Genomic DNA, 15559 nt, shown 5'->3' on the forward strand with positions numbered 1-15559 from the left:
CAACACATACTTAACAGTAGTGGAGCCTAAACCTGGCAAGACTCTCCATGACCAGGTCACACTCTGTATGACATCAACATGTTCCACCCAAGCCAACATTATAACACATCTCCTTCCTTTTATATCCATACACACTCACATCACAAGTTCCAATCAAACCAACATTATGATACATCTCCCTCCTTTCATACTGTGCACCCTCACACCATACCTCTTTTTACCATTGCAACTCTGTCTTTATTCCACACCTGGCCACCGGATACGTGAACAGCTCCCTTCAACTCAGCAACTACCCTCACAGGATCGGAATACAAGGATTCACCCTTCCTCTTGACCACACCTTTTCTAATCCTTACCAGATCACCACACTCAATCCTTAATTCCTTCTTGCCCCTCCTCAAGTTCTCTCTCATCACTCATTCCTCCTTCTTTTTCTTCAACAACTTCCTCACACCATCCACTACTAAATCAGATTATCTGCACCTACCTTACCACAATGGACTCACTGTAGTGTTGGGTTTGCAACCCTGCATCAATTCAAAAGGACAAATGCCAGTCCTTGCATGCAGAGACATGCGCAGAGCCCACAATCTCTCCTGGATGGCCGTTTTCTTATCATAACCACACTCCTGGGCCATACATATGCTCTCCATAACACACCTTTTCATTCTTTACACCATACCATTGGTCTCTGGATGGTATAAGTGTCCATGGCCAACTCTCTCCATACCGCCATGGGAACACCCACTTCCATTAAAGGCTGCTTCCTCGCTTCCAATCCCTTACCAGATTTAACGCACACAGAACACTCACCCAACCTTTTCTCAATGTCTTTATCAAATCCCGGCCACCAATAGTCGCACCTCAGGACCGCTCTGGTTTTGGTAATGCCAATGCGACCCAAATGAGCCAAATCAATCATCCTACCACGAATATCCCCGGGAACCACTGCACGCTCTCATCTGAATAAAACACCATCCACCACACATAGCTCATCCTTTACCTCCCAAAACGGCTTCTAACATTGCAGCAGCTCAACCCTCTTGGGCCAAAGGGATGATACGACATCTGCCATCACTCGTAACATCACCTCATGTTTACTTGCTTCCTCTAACCACTCTTCTTTGGACACAATGCCCTCAGTATTTACAAAACCATCTCAATTTCCATGTCCTCAACATCTGCACTTGACGTTACCTTCAACGTAGACAAACTATCCTCCAAGACATTTTCCCTTCCCGAAATGAATTCGATCTTAAACCGATGACATTGCATTCTGGTGACCCATCCAGCCACCCTCCTCGAAACCTTGTCTAACCCCTTGTTCTCAAAATGACCTTCAGCGGCTTATAGTCCATTTGAATAATAAAATCTGTGCCCCATACAAAATTCCTAAATCTCTCCACAGCCCAGTAACAGGTTAACACTTCCTTCTCCAATACAGAACATCTGGTTTCTGCTCCTCTCAACCCTCGAGATGCATGGGCAATTATTTAATCGTTTCCATCAACACTAACCTGTGACAATACAGTGCCAATTCCTACATCACAAGCATCAACAGTAATTACACACGTTCATCTAGTATAATAGCAACCCAAGGATGCACTAAGTCAATCTCCCTTTTTATCCTTACAAATTCTTCTTCACATTTCTGACTCCCTACAAACTTGATACCCTTCTTCAACATGTTCCTCAATTCAATGACCTTGGCCGCATAATTTTCGAAAAAATGTTGGTAAAACTCTTCTCAAATATCCTCAACACCATGCCCAAAACACTATCGTGTTCCTCCACTGACTCACCACAAACAAGGAGATCATCTTGAAAACAAAAGATGCCCTTCACTCCTCTCAAAGGTCTGTCCATCACCTTTTGAAACACTGATGAGGCCGACACCAAACCAAAAGGCGTCCTCTTAAACTGGAACACTCCTTCATGCATGACAAGTGTTCCACTGGCGATGAGGATTACTGAGTGTTTCAGTAATCCTCATTGCCAGTGAAACACTCCTTCATGTGGCCTGCATTGGAAGGAAGGTCACATGTGCAAAATGGAAGAGGAAAGGGCATTTTGCAAACTGTTACACAAACTACCAATTCGGTCAGTCCAGCCAGAGGAGAGTGTCCTACGTCAGTGATGAAGGCGAACCGAGATTGTCGAACGAATAAGAGACTGTCGAAAATTTAACAGTCAGCACTATAAATGTTCGGAATAATGGAGAGGAGGATGACAAGTGTGAGCATCTGCATGTGTGTGTTAAGGTCAATGGTTATGAAGTCTTGATGATGGCATACTCAGGGTCTAAGGTTACTTTGATATCGAGGGAGGTGTTTGAGAGAGATTTGAATGGGGTGAATTGAGTTGTTGGGATATTGCATTGGAAAATTTTAGTTTAAGGCCCGCTGAAGTGAAGGTAAAGTATATGTGACCAAGAAGGGTCTTACATTATTGAGATGGAGAGAACAAAGACATTTGAAGATAAGGCTTGATCCCAACAAAGTTGAGCACGTTTTACAGGTGGGGTGTACACCGGTGGAGCGTCATCCCAACGTAGTTAAGAAGGGTGTTGGAAAGATAAAGGGGGTCCAACATCAAATAATTCTGAGAAAGGGAAGCAAGCCTGTTGTTACAAAATTAAGGTCAGTACCTTTGGTATTAAGGGAAGGAGTTAAGAGTGAACCTGAAATTGATGCAGATGGGCATTATTAAAAAGGCAGGGGGAGTAGATTGGACTTCGCTTGTGGTAGTTGTGAAAAAGGAATCTGGTGAATTAAGACTTTGTGTGGACTTGTGTGAGCTCAACAAGAGTGTGTTGGTCGACCGGCACCCACTCCCGAATATGGGAGAGATGTTAGCCAGAGTAGGGCGTGGTATGGCTTCGGCGTATCATCAGGTAGAGTTAGAGGAGAGTTGTTGCAAACTCACAGGGGGTAATTCATAGAAAACAGCGCACAAGTGGCGAAACCCATTTCAGCGCATAGCGTATTCATGGATTTCAACATCCATAACCAGCCATGGCGCAGAGTGGCGCAGCAACCCTGAAGCAGCGCCAGTTATGCCCCCAACCCCGCCCCGTGCACCATGAACAGCGCACAAATCCAGTACATGGCACAAAGGCCAGTGGACCAGCATACAGCCCCCCAACCACGAAAACGCATGTAAAACTCCCTGCGCACGCCCCAGAATACACATACCCCGCTCGCGGCAGCGAAAACATGTGCAAAACTCCCTGCGTCCCCCTCTGAACGCACGTACCCCACTCGCGCCAGCGAAAATGCATGTTAGACTCCCCACGCACGCCCCAGAATACACGTACCCCACTTGCGCCATGTAAATAGCATGGAAAAAGCAACCCCCTGTGGTGTGGGCTGCCTGTGGGGCATGCCCAGGGTGGATGAGGTGCCTGCATTTAATTGGGGGGTGCGCAGGAAGTTTCACATGCGATAGGACCTGTGCGAGCGGGGTACGTGTATTTGGGGGCTGTGCGGGAAGTTTCACACGCGATAGGCCCTGTGCGAGCGGGGTACGTGTATTTGGGGGGTGCGTGGGAAGTTTCACACACGATAGGCCCTGTGCACGCGGGGTATGTGTATTTGGGGGTTGCGTGGAAAGTTTCACATGCGATAGGCCCTGTGCGAGCAGGGTACGTGTATTTGGGGGGTGCGCAGAAAGTTTCACATGCGATAGGCCCTGTGCGAGTGGGGTACGTGTATTTGGGGGGTGCGCGGGAAGTTTCACACACAATAGGCCCTGTGCGAGCGGGGTACGTGTATTTGGGGGGTGCGCGGGAACTCATACACGCGTTTTCGCTAGCGCAAGAGGGGTACGTGTATACTGAGGGGTGCGCAGGGAGTCTCACACACGATTTGTCAGTGTGCGTCCTACCGAGTGTGCCCCCTCCCATCTACCCAGGCCCTGCAAGTAGCCGACACCACAGGGGACTACCCTACACCCCTGGCCATGCCCTGCAGGCAGACCATCCACCCTGGCCATGCCCTGCAGGCAGCCCATCCACCCTGGGCATGCCCCGCAGGCAGCCCACATGGCACCATGCACTTGTGAGCCCCAACACATGTCCCACCCACCATTGACGAGCACCTGCCAGCAGGCACCGACACATATCCCCGTGTGCCCCCACCCACCCAGCATTGACAGGCACCTGCCAGCAGACCCCGACACATGTCCCCCTGCACCTCAACCCACCCAGCATTGACGGGCACCTGCCAGCAGGCCCCGACACATGCCCCCCCCAACACGTCATCAACATCCACAATCATGGCCTTTATGGCCACCCAAATCCCACCCCACACCACCCCCAGTCCAAACCCCCAACCAAGTATTCCATCCACCCCACATTGAAATCCCCATTACATTAAACATCCAAAATGCAAGTATGCACATCAATACATGTCCATCACACACACACACAATGGGTGCAAGTGAATGCGAAAACCCACATCGTAACATGCATGAAACCAATGAGAGAATACCACACAATTGAATTATGAAACCAAAATATATTAAATGAAAAATCAATAGAATAAAAGGAAATCACACAAGGGAAAATGATAACAAATGCTGGATGTCCCAAAAAAAAAAAAAATATATATCAATGCAGAATCCAAAGTGTCGGTCCATCAAACCAATCCAAAGGATGAAAATAGATAAATCCATTGCTCCATGAGAAAAAAAAAATAGAGGTCAAATCCAGTCTTCAACTTTATACAATTAACAAATCCAGTGTCCATGAGGCCAACAATACAAAGGAAACCTACAAAAAACACTACCTAATAACCAATTATATACAAAAAGATGGGGCATAGTCCAGGCTCCCCCAAAAAAAAGAATATAAAGGAAACCTAACACTAATCAACTATATACAATGGCGGCGGACAAGTCCTACGGCTCACTCTGTGATGTCCCGGGCCAGGGCATCATCGAACTCCATGTCGATGTCCGGTAGGCGGGCCTCTCCTCTCTCCCCGAGGTCTCGCAGGGATGCAGTCATGGCCTGTTCCAACTCCCTGCGAATTGCCTCGAGGCACTCAGCCCGCCTCAACGCCCTGCGCATGGAGTACTCCGCCCTGACCATAGTGAGCCATGCCTCTTCCACCCGCCACCACTCCACATCTATCTGCTGGCCCAACCGCTGCCACATGAAGACACTCCCATTCCAGGATCCTCCTGCCCTCCGGCCGATGCTTGCCCCTCTGATGTTGATGGCCCCGAGCCATCATCGCTCCCACCTTGAGCCTGCTGCTGCCGTCCATGTGCCCTGCCCGATGATGCCGGCACATCCTCCATCTGCTGGTCTCCAGTTGCTGGGGTGTCCACCCCTGCTGGATCTCCGACTCCCGACTGTGGCAGGGATGTGATCTCCACCAAGCTGGCTGCGTTGGTCGGGGCAGGTCCACAAGGGGCTCTGGTGGAATCTGGGCCAGAAGATGGAGATCGACTGGTGCATAGTCTGCACAGAGGAGGAGAGGGCCGCCAGAGTGCCCAACACATGTAGGAACCCTTCGACCAGGGCCACTCCCAACTGGGCCACGTTGCCATGCAGCTCTTTGTGATGACGTGCATGGTCCCCCCCAGGAAGCATGCATGTCATCACGAAGGCCACGTGTGCGCATGCGCGACACCAATCAGGACGGACTCCATATGGTCACGGGTCTCCTCGTCCACAGGTAGTGAGTGCCAGATAACGTGGGCCTCCCCCCTACCTGCGGACAGGCCTGGTACGGGGCATCCCTGCTGGTGCATGGTGGTGCAGTCACAGGGTCAGGGACAGTGACATGCACAGGCCCCTCTGCGGCAACCTGTGCTGCCTCCTGCCCCTGTCCCTGGACTGCACCACTTTGCTTGCACTAGTGGTACCACCCCCACCAGGCTCCATGTGCGGCTCAGTAGCGGCCTCCTCGTCCTCTGTGTACACCACCAACCTGGATGTATCCGCACCATTTGTCGCCATCTCAAGCCGCTGTGGGTGCTCACCCTCCCCTTCCGCTGCAGATGTAGTGGCAGACGCGGCAACAGTCCCCTCGCACCCGGATGATGGTAATTCCTAGGAGGGTGACTGGGCCTTGCGTCGCCGGCCGGTGGAGGCATCCCTGCCACTTTGCTCCACAGCGCCATCTCCGCCCTCTTCTTCACTCGATGCTGTGTAGAGGGAGACAGAACACAAGCATCAGGGTACTGTACACTAGTCCCCTAGACAGGAAGCAATAGCACATGAGTGGCACTGTCAAACGTCACTTCCATCATGTCCCTCCACAACACATGAGTCAATGCAGGCAACACACATGCAGAAACAGGCACGGTGCATGCAATTAACATTGGCATCCATGCCCAAGGGCCTCTATTAACATACAATCTTGTCTTCAAACTCACATGCATCATGGGTCATACTGATCCCATACACACATCACTGGAGGCCCATGCATCTGGCCTCGTACACCACAGACACAGTGGATACAAGGATGACTACACTGCATCAGTGATTCAACACATCGTCACAGACATGTGTCATGCATCCATGGTGTTTCAAAGTCACATACACGCTACTCAGAAACACAGACATGTACACCATACATGTCCATGACAGCAGCACCCATCTCTCACACCCCATCATGTCCAAGAACAGAGACAGGCATGCATTCATGTGTGCATTCCGCATGCTGCTCCGCATGTTGCATTGTAACACATGCACCATCCATGTGTTTCACGCATGACTGGTCTCACATGCAGCACCATGATGTCCCTGCACACACACATCCATGCATGGCCTATGTCACACATATAGGCAAGTAGATGGCTACCAGCACACTGCTACATGCCCTGTTTCACACAGCAATGCATGGCCACTTACGCCTTAACTCTAGATGGGTCTGCCTCTGAAGGATCTGGACGTGGAGCGCTGGGCTTATGCATTCCAGGACCCTCATCTGGATGTTGGTCAGGCGGACCCGGCACCCCTCTGCATCCTCTGCCTTCAAGAGGCGCCGGACCTTGCTGAGGGTCCTGGACCTGAAGTCCTCCCAGCGCTTCCGGACGTGTTGCAAGTCGCGGACTGCCACCCCTCCACGTTGATGGCAGCCACAATGTCCTTCCAGATCCCCTTCCCGTCCTTCATAGTTGGCGCGTGAACTTCCAAAGAGGGCCTCATAATGCCCCAGGACTTGCTCCACCAGGATGCCAACTTCTTTGTCACTGAAGCTGGCAGCCCTCTGCCTCTCTGTGGGGTTGCCACTGGTGCCAGATGGTGTTGTGTTGGACATGGCAACCCCTGAGGCAGGTGTGGGTGGGCAACTGGGTCCTGGGGCTGAGCTGTGGAGCGATGGTATACCAGTCGGGAGTCTTCTGTTCCAGCAGGGGTGGTCACGGCAACTGGACCCCTGCAGAGGGCAGATGTGCAGGCACCAAATGGCAGGGCACAGTGGCAGCAGGCAGGCAGGCAGCAGCAGATGGCAGGTGGGAGCGTGTTCAGGGCTCCGGGGGCAGGAAAATGGCCTTCAGGGCAGGAGCATGGTCTTCCATATATTGTCGCGTGGCCAGCTTGATACGGAGTGACTTGGCACGTGAATAAAGTGCACGTCAGCATGTAATTAGAGGAAAGGCCCTTAGCGCGTTTGTGACGTTACGTGCGTGGGCATTTCCCTCGTGTAGGTGCATAGTGATTAAGCACGTGAAAAACAGCACGTCCGCGTGTTACTGCGTGTAATCCGAGGAAAGGGCCTACGCGCGTAAGTGACGTGTCGCGCACAGGCATTTCCCTCAGCACAGGTTAAAGGTGAGCGCGGCCAGCAGTTCACTGTACGTGCCTTTCGTGGAGACCAACATGTGTGTTGCTACTTCATGTTGTTTCGTGCACCATCACAACTTCACAGTGGATCAAGGACGTATCTCTTCTTTTGGCGGTGGTATTGGCTACGCGTGTTTCTCATTATCACGCTAGTCTGATGGTGAGTCGCGCACGCTATTTTTCCCCTGTGTATCGCGTACCCGTTTTCGAGGTCATAGTAGCCTGCGTGTCCCACGCGTACATTTTTTCGTGTCCCTGGGTGCCACCGCGCACTGCGGGTGGTTAATTCCACACACGTGGGCTACCGGGGGTTACGTGCACAGTTTTACTGCAGTTTTGGGGTGCCTGAGCATTGCGTGACCCGTCACTTTATCACCGGGATCACAAATAGCCTTGCAGGTGCAGGGGTGCTATTAACATCTTGTATTCCACCCCCTTCACCCCAATTGCCCAGGACAATTGTCGTGTACACCTCCCATTGGCACTATTCCATCTGTGCCGGCACTACTCCATCTGTGCCATGGCTGGGAGGCCACGAAAGGTGAGGGGTGCCTCAGCTGGGCATACTCCAGGTGGCAGGCATGGTCAGGGTCCTGGCTGGGTGACCAGGGAGTAGGGACACTCTAGGGTGTCAAGGGTGGCTCCAGAGAGGGAAGAGGCAAGGGTGCGTCAGCTCGGCACAATGTTGTGCCACGTGTTGGTCCAGTCATGCCAACCCCCCTGTGATTCCGGGAGATGCAGTACTTACATCTGCAACTGGCGCCCATTTGACCCACAGTCTGTTTCATCGACTGCCATGGGCCCAGGGGTAGTGGTAGCTGCAGGTGCAGCTGTGGACACCACCACCCAGGCTCATGGTCTGCCAGCGCGGGCTGCGTTGGCACTTGAAGAGTCCATGGAAGATTTTCAGGTGGTCTGGTGGCACACCGTAGGTGCACGCAGGGCTGCCCTGACCGAGGCACGTGTCCCTGGGCAGTAATGTCATCTGCTGCCCCAACCAGCTGGGTGTTGGCAAGTGCAGGGGCAGAGGCAGCTGACACCACCCCGGTTGTGAGTCTACCAACCAGGACAGTCCCGGTCAATGACCCTGGCACAGCGGATGTTGCTGTGTAGGGTCAATTCCAGGGCACCCAGCAGTCACTGACGCAAGTCAGGGGTTCACTCCATGTTCCACCTGCCACTCCCTCTGCTCATTTCACCAGCGCCACTGCCTATACTGATCAGGGTGACATTTGCCAGACCAGCGTCCAAGAGGAGGAAGGTTGCACAAGCAGTAGAGGCTGGGACCCCAGACATAGCTAAAGCCTCCGGCACGTTGAGGAAGAAGCCTTTCTGCTAGCAGGAACTGGACTTCCTTGTGGACTACGTGCGGGAACACAACCGTGACATGCTAGTGGGCCGAATTGTCAAGCTACGGCTGCCCATCGTAATACCCACTGGAAGCAAGTTACGGATGATGTGAGTGCATTTGGCCATGAGGTGCGCACAGCGCAAGAGTGCAAAAAGCGTTGGAATGACCTCAAATGCAGCGCTAAGGCAAAACGTGCCTCTAATTACAACATGACGCTGGTGACTGGCGGTGGGCCACCACCTGAGGAGGATGACCTCACTCCGCACGAGGCACTTGTTGCGGAGTTCATACCAACAGAATTGGTCAAAGGAGTGGGAGAGATGCCGGACTTTGATGCCCCGTCCAGTGAGTGTTGTTGCCTGTTGGTCAACGACATGTGTGTTTTGCTTGTGGGATGTGTTGTGCTTGACTGCCACAGCATGTCATGTGTACATGGTTCTCAATTCCAAGTAATGCAATGCTTCGATAATACGTGCCTGCTGTGCAAGATAGTGGACATGTAGAGCAGACGGGGACTGTCCTCACCACCACACTTGCACCCTAATCACATGCTAGTCACCCAGCTGCCCCTACAGTCCATGTTCCAGCTCAATGGGCCTTCTGCATGTAGCCTGGGGTGTGTTTCCTCTCAGCACTGGGACTATGTCATTGCATGACTGACGTGCATGTGTCTTCTGCATGCATGTGGGTACTCCACGTAGGCATGCTCCCTTGCCCCTCCACCAACCCTTCGCCCCAATTTCAACATTGCACAGGTGTGCATCACGTTGGCGTACTGCAATGGCCTGTTCAAGACTCCTGTGTACATGCAAACTTCCACCAGCCAACCTGCCAGACACATGCAGTGGTGTACATCCTCTGCACTTCATGCAGGTTGTCTCACTTGGACTGTGCATATGGCAGATGCTCCGCTGGGACATGAGTTCCCATTCATGCTCCATGCGTATTCCATGCATGCCCCTATGTGTCCTTGACTGGATGATCATTGTAGTACGTGTCTAGGATGACCTACATTTCTTTGCTTTTGCTCATCCATTCCATGCCCACTCTGGCTAGGTCCTGCACCACACACATGTTTAGGGTGTCACAGTCTGTGCAGGGCACAGGCCTCCCCCTGTTTCAGGCCCACTGACTCTGTTCAACTGGTGTAGGGGCTTCTGCACACATGGCTGTACTACTGAGGGGTCATCATATGTCCTGCTTTCTGTCCCATCATCATCTGCTGTGTTGTCAGTGACTCAGATGATGCAATTGATGCTATGCCAATACACAGGTCTCTGGTTGCCCTTTTGCTGCCATGCAATGCATCCCTAAATTTTCACTTAGGGGGGGAATATAGTCCTGCAGCCACGGGTGGTGCCAACCTGACAGGGTCCTTGGGACCCGCAGGTGTCAAGCCTAGCAACGCGGTGGCTGCGCACTACTGAGGTATACTGAGTGGGAGCAAGACATGACTGCCAATTCAGAACGCCAGGGGGCAGCAATTGAAAAAATTGCTGTGAGCATGGAGAGTGTGGCCCAATCCGTGCTCCCCCCGCTCCCTCCTGCTAGGCAGATGCTTCTCCAGCAGCGGGCGGCACAGTCCACGGCCCGCTTGCTCAGGCTGGGCATGGCGCCTCAGACAGGGCACGCCAGGCTGAAATGTTGTCTTTGCCTCAAGCAATTGCTGCTCACGCAGAGGCACACATGGAGGCCCTGAGGGCTGAGTATGAATCCCTCAGATCCACTCTGGGTGCCCTCTTGACATCCCAGAGAGAGCGGTCAGAGGAGAGGTTTGCACAGCTTGAGCGTACCATCTCGGCTGAGCTAGGTGCTTGCCAGGAGGTGCATCAGTTGTCCAGCCAGGCCACACAGGAAGAACTCTGTGTTATACGTGCTACATTGCAAGAGGAAGCATGCATATCACGAAAGGTTCTACATGCTGACCTACATGTCATCGCCGCACAGAACCAGACTTGCGGCCAACGAGGGGCAAGCTGTGCCTAGGCATGGTCAGGCGCCTGTACCATGTCTACCTTTTCAGGAAGAGGCTGACTCGGACGACGAGATATCTCCCAGACAGGCCTGGCTGTGCAGGCGTTGAGCCCATGGAGGTTTTTTTTTTGACTCAACATCATCACAAGTGGGTGTTGAGCTGCACCCTGTACTTCCCCCCCTGGGTGCCCCCCCGGGTCATATGAGGCCATTTTTGATTTTTCATTTTAGTTTAGTTAGTTAACATTGTTTTTGATAGTTAGTTTAATTAGGTAATGTAGGTTTTTTATAGTTAGTTTAATTAGTTTAAAATTGCTTATCTATTGTGAATTCATGTGACAGTGTGGTGCTTTGTGGCTTTTGAAAGCATCCACTGTCTGTTACAACTCGGCCCTTCAAGCTTGTCTCGTGTATGTGTTTGCAGCTTGGGGTCCTGACTCACATAGGCCTCTCCTGCTTCCCTTATCCATGGGCTCGCAAGGATGGTTCGGTGTTACAGTCATTTATACAAGGGCTTTGGACTATCATATCTGTGGCCTCTCTGCTACTGTACTACTTTTGTTAACACCCCTAGTAGGGATTGTGGGGGTTTTATCCATGGCATGTCTGCATTAGTTTTGGGTGGGTTCATGATTGATGTGTCCATTAATTGATATACATTGTGCTGTATGTTTATTTTCTTTCCTGTACATGTGCTTGATGCACTTCACGCTGTGGACAGTGGCCGGCACCCTTTGCCTGTCAAAGTCACACTGATGGTGGGAGGAATTCTGATGTAGGTGTCTGACATGGCCCAGTCACAACCAGCATGAAGAGGCACACACAGGGAACTTTCCTGCGTTAATTATATGTTTTGTGCCCTTTCTGCAGGAGAATGAGCCTCCAGACCACCTTTGCCAGCAGACATGGGCTATTGTACGACATACAGCTGGCCACGTTCGGTGGAGCAGACATGCATATGTGTGCGCAAGCAGTGCCACAGGGCTTGTGCTCAGACGTCCAACAGAAGCAGACGTGTTTCCAGGAGCTCCAGGCAAGGTGAGCAGCACAAGGGGGCCACACTGCAGCCAAGCTTCCACCAGGCCACTTGCACATGCATGCTAAGTAGCGCCACTGATGGGGAGCTTGGACAGATATTGTTGTTGAAACACACAGTACAGCTAAGATGCGTTGGGGGACAAATGGCAAGTTGCTTACCAAGTAGTCAGGGGCACACGCAGGGGCTGTCGCACATATCCACCAGTCCACCCTGCTCTATAGAAGCAGAGTCATTAGCGCAGTAGCGTTCCTAGCCAGAAAATGAAGCAGCGCACAGGAACACCCAGTGAGGCACAGACTCGTGTGCAGTGCATATCATTTACATGTGCAAAGTGACACGTGCAAGTGCAAGTCGCACCTCGCTATGCGTGTCTAGCTGCTCACCCATGGACCATTGTATGATGTGTGATTCTTGACGCATTGGTCTTCCATTTTCCGCGCGCCCACGTGCGCCTGCTTTACTGCATTGACAGTGTATGGACCCTCACAGGGGCAAGCTAACATATGGGTACAAAGCAGCAGACAAGAGTGTTTGTTTGTGGAGGAGACACTTACTTTGGGGCATTTATGGTGTTGCGTGTGTGTTGTAACACACACAAATCAATTACTCACACTCTCTTTGCAGCATTGAACTGCTCCTGTTACCAGACCTGAGAGTGCTCAGGCAGGAGGCCAGCACTCACCCCAGAGATAAGTCTCTCTTTGGTTTGCATTTGACTCATTTGGTACAATGTGCATGATGAACATGTTTTTTCTGATTGAGTATGTGTTATTGTGAATATTTTTTTTTGTATTTTCCCTTCTTTCCCTTGACAATCCTACTCCCCTCTCCTGCCCCACTTTCCGGTTATCCTGAATACCAATGCCTGTCCAAACAACATATCCCTGACCCTCCTTCGCCACCGGGGTCTCAGAGACCTGTGTAAGTTTGACCTTGCAGGCGCCCATACCATGGAGGGGGTGGTTGGTTCGTGGCACTCCTGCGCCTGGACACCAGAGCTGTGACACTACCCATCAGTTGGTGCATCATCATTGTATATTTTGTACCGAACATGATACCATCCAGTTGTGGCATTGTTGAACTGTGCTACCTTGCTTGTTGTATCATTGTGCTTGGACATGTGCTTGGATATTTTCTGCTACTTCAAGTCATCTACTGGAGACTCTTCCAGGGTTTTTGGTTGCCTAATGGCTTTTTCCATGGTGTGTGGGTTTGGCTCCTTGGAGTTCTCTGCGAATTTGGGTTTTTTGGCCATTCAAGGTGGCCTCTGAGGGAGCTGGACCCTATTTACACACAAGGTGGAACATGGAGACCAAGGGGTAGGGTGATGCTGAGGCCAGGTATACTTGAAGGAAGAAGGCTACATACCGCAGACACAGTTGTTCAGTAGGTCATGGTGATGTTTGAAGGAGGGAGGTTGGCTTCGGCTATAGTGTTTTGGGCACTCTGACATTGTAATTGTGGGGTAATATGTACATGATTTGTTCTGCTGGTCAATGCCTGTTCCTGTGCTGTCTTTACTTTTCAGGTGTGAGGGGATTGGTGTGGTTTGACATGCTGGGGTGTACACATGGGCAATGTTCACATGTGATGTGTACAGGACACTGAGGGTCACTTGATTTCAAATGCATGTATTGACTGCATGTCCCTACTGACACACACAGTTGCACAATGATCCACCACATATACAACCACCCCTCCATGGCCACAGGTGCACACAGATTGCCTTCTGGGGCCCGCTGTGTCCCTGCAGCACATGATCTATGACCATTTGGGGATCCTGTACATGCGTCAATTGGTTATTCTTTTAATTAGTCCTTTTCATGTGATGCTCAAGGTTTATCTCCAACACACTGGCTGCTCACTGTGCTGTGTGCTGAGCAGTGAGTTCACGGAGACACACACAACACACAGGTTTGGGAGTAGGGATTTTGCCTTGCCCAATGTGCATTTGAACAGGCATTCAGTGTTATGTTCATGCAACAACTGGTGGAATACATTTCTGTATGACTTGGTTTGTGTGGGAGGTTGTTGGTCAGTCATTTCATGTGATTCCATGTCAGGTGTCATTGTCTGGAGCCACTTTCCATTTATCACATGTCACTTCGGATCGTATTGGTCATGTGTTGGTATTTTGCTATTGCTTGCTATGTCATGGTGTGGCAGACAAGGGTGATGGGGGTTGGGAGGGTTTGGGTGACATACCAGGTATTGTCATGGGCTGTTTTGTGGGGGTGTGTGATACATACCTTGCATGTGTTCCTTTTGGTCACAGAGGATTGGTTAGGTTTAAGAAGCTAGGGATGCACACAATGTAGCACTTCCATGGCAACATTCTCAGGGTCGTAAGGTTGTGACAGTTGACTGTCTCTTTGGCATCATCGATTGTCACCTGGTATGTGCTAGGCCTGTGTGTACTCCGCAGGGGTGGGAATTTAGGTGAAAAATGTGGCCACAAGCTGGGTCCGGGCTGCCTTGCCACATGCCCTATTCCTTCCCAAGGGCAGCACCTGTATCTGTGGTTGGGGATATGGGGGCACCACCATGTCCACCGGTACACCCTGCGGTGTTGCAAAATTGTGCAGAACACATGCTGCCACAATGATCCTGCACACTACTGGGGGGGCATACAGTAGCTGGCCACCAGAGCGGTCAAGGGAGAGGAAGCATGACTTGAACACTGCGAATGTGTGCTCCACTATATCCCTGGTTGCAATATGGGCAGCGGTGTATCTTACCTGAGGTGGTGTGGTGGGGTTCCGGATTGGTGTCATCATGTGGTTGCTCAGAGGGTAGGCACTGTCCCCTGGGAGGTGATAATGGTTGTGATTATTAGGGTTTGTGTATTTGTCTGTGTGTGACATGCATGCATGTGCACGGGCATTTGTACTCACCTAGGAGCCATGTGTTGCCATGCTGCCCAGTTTCCAGTGCCCGGCTCAGGGTGCACATTCTGTATATGAAACCGTCATGGGTGGAGCCAGGGTAGTTTGCATAGACAGAGATGATGATTCCCTTTGCATCGCATATGACCTGCACATTGATGGAATGCCACTGCTTGCGGTTTCGATAGATGTACTCAGTGACCCTAGGTGGACGTAGGGCCACATGGGTGAAATCTATGGCACCGAGCACTTTGGGGAAGTGTGCCACCCTGTTAAAGTCCTGGACGACGGCCTGCCTTTCTGCGGTTGTTCTGGACATGTATATGTGCCAGCAGACTGAGGGGCGCGCAATCATGATTGCCAACACCTGGTGTAGACAGCGTGACTGTGTGGCCTGTGAGACCCCCCCCACTATGGCAGTAGTCCACTGAAATGACCCAGTGGCCAAAAAATGCAGGACATTGAGCACCTTCTCCAAGGGGCTCAATGCTTGGGAGCAAAGGGCGGGGGAT

This window comes from Ambystoma mexicanum, chromosome 1p (assembly GCF_040938575.1).
Source record: "Ambystoma mexicanum isolate Mex_15411 chromosome 1p, UKY_AmexF1_1, whole genome shotgun sequence".
Lineage (NCBI taxonomy): Eukaryota > Metazoa > Chordata > Amphibia > Caudata > Ambystomatidae > Ambystoma > Ambystoma mexicanum.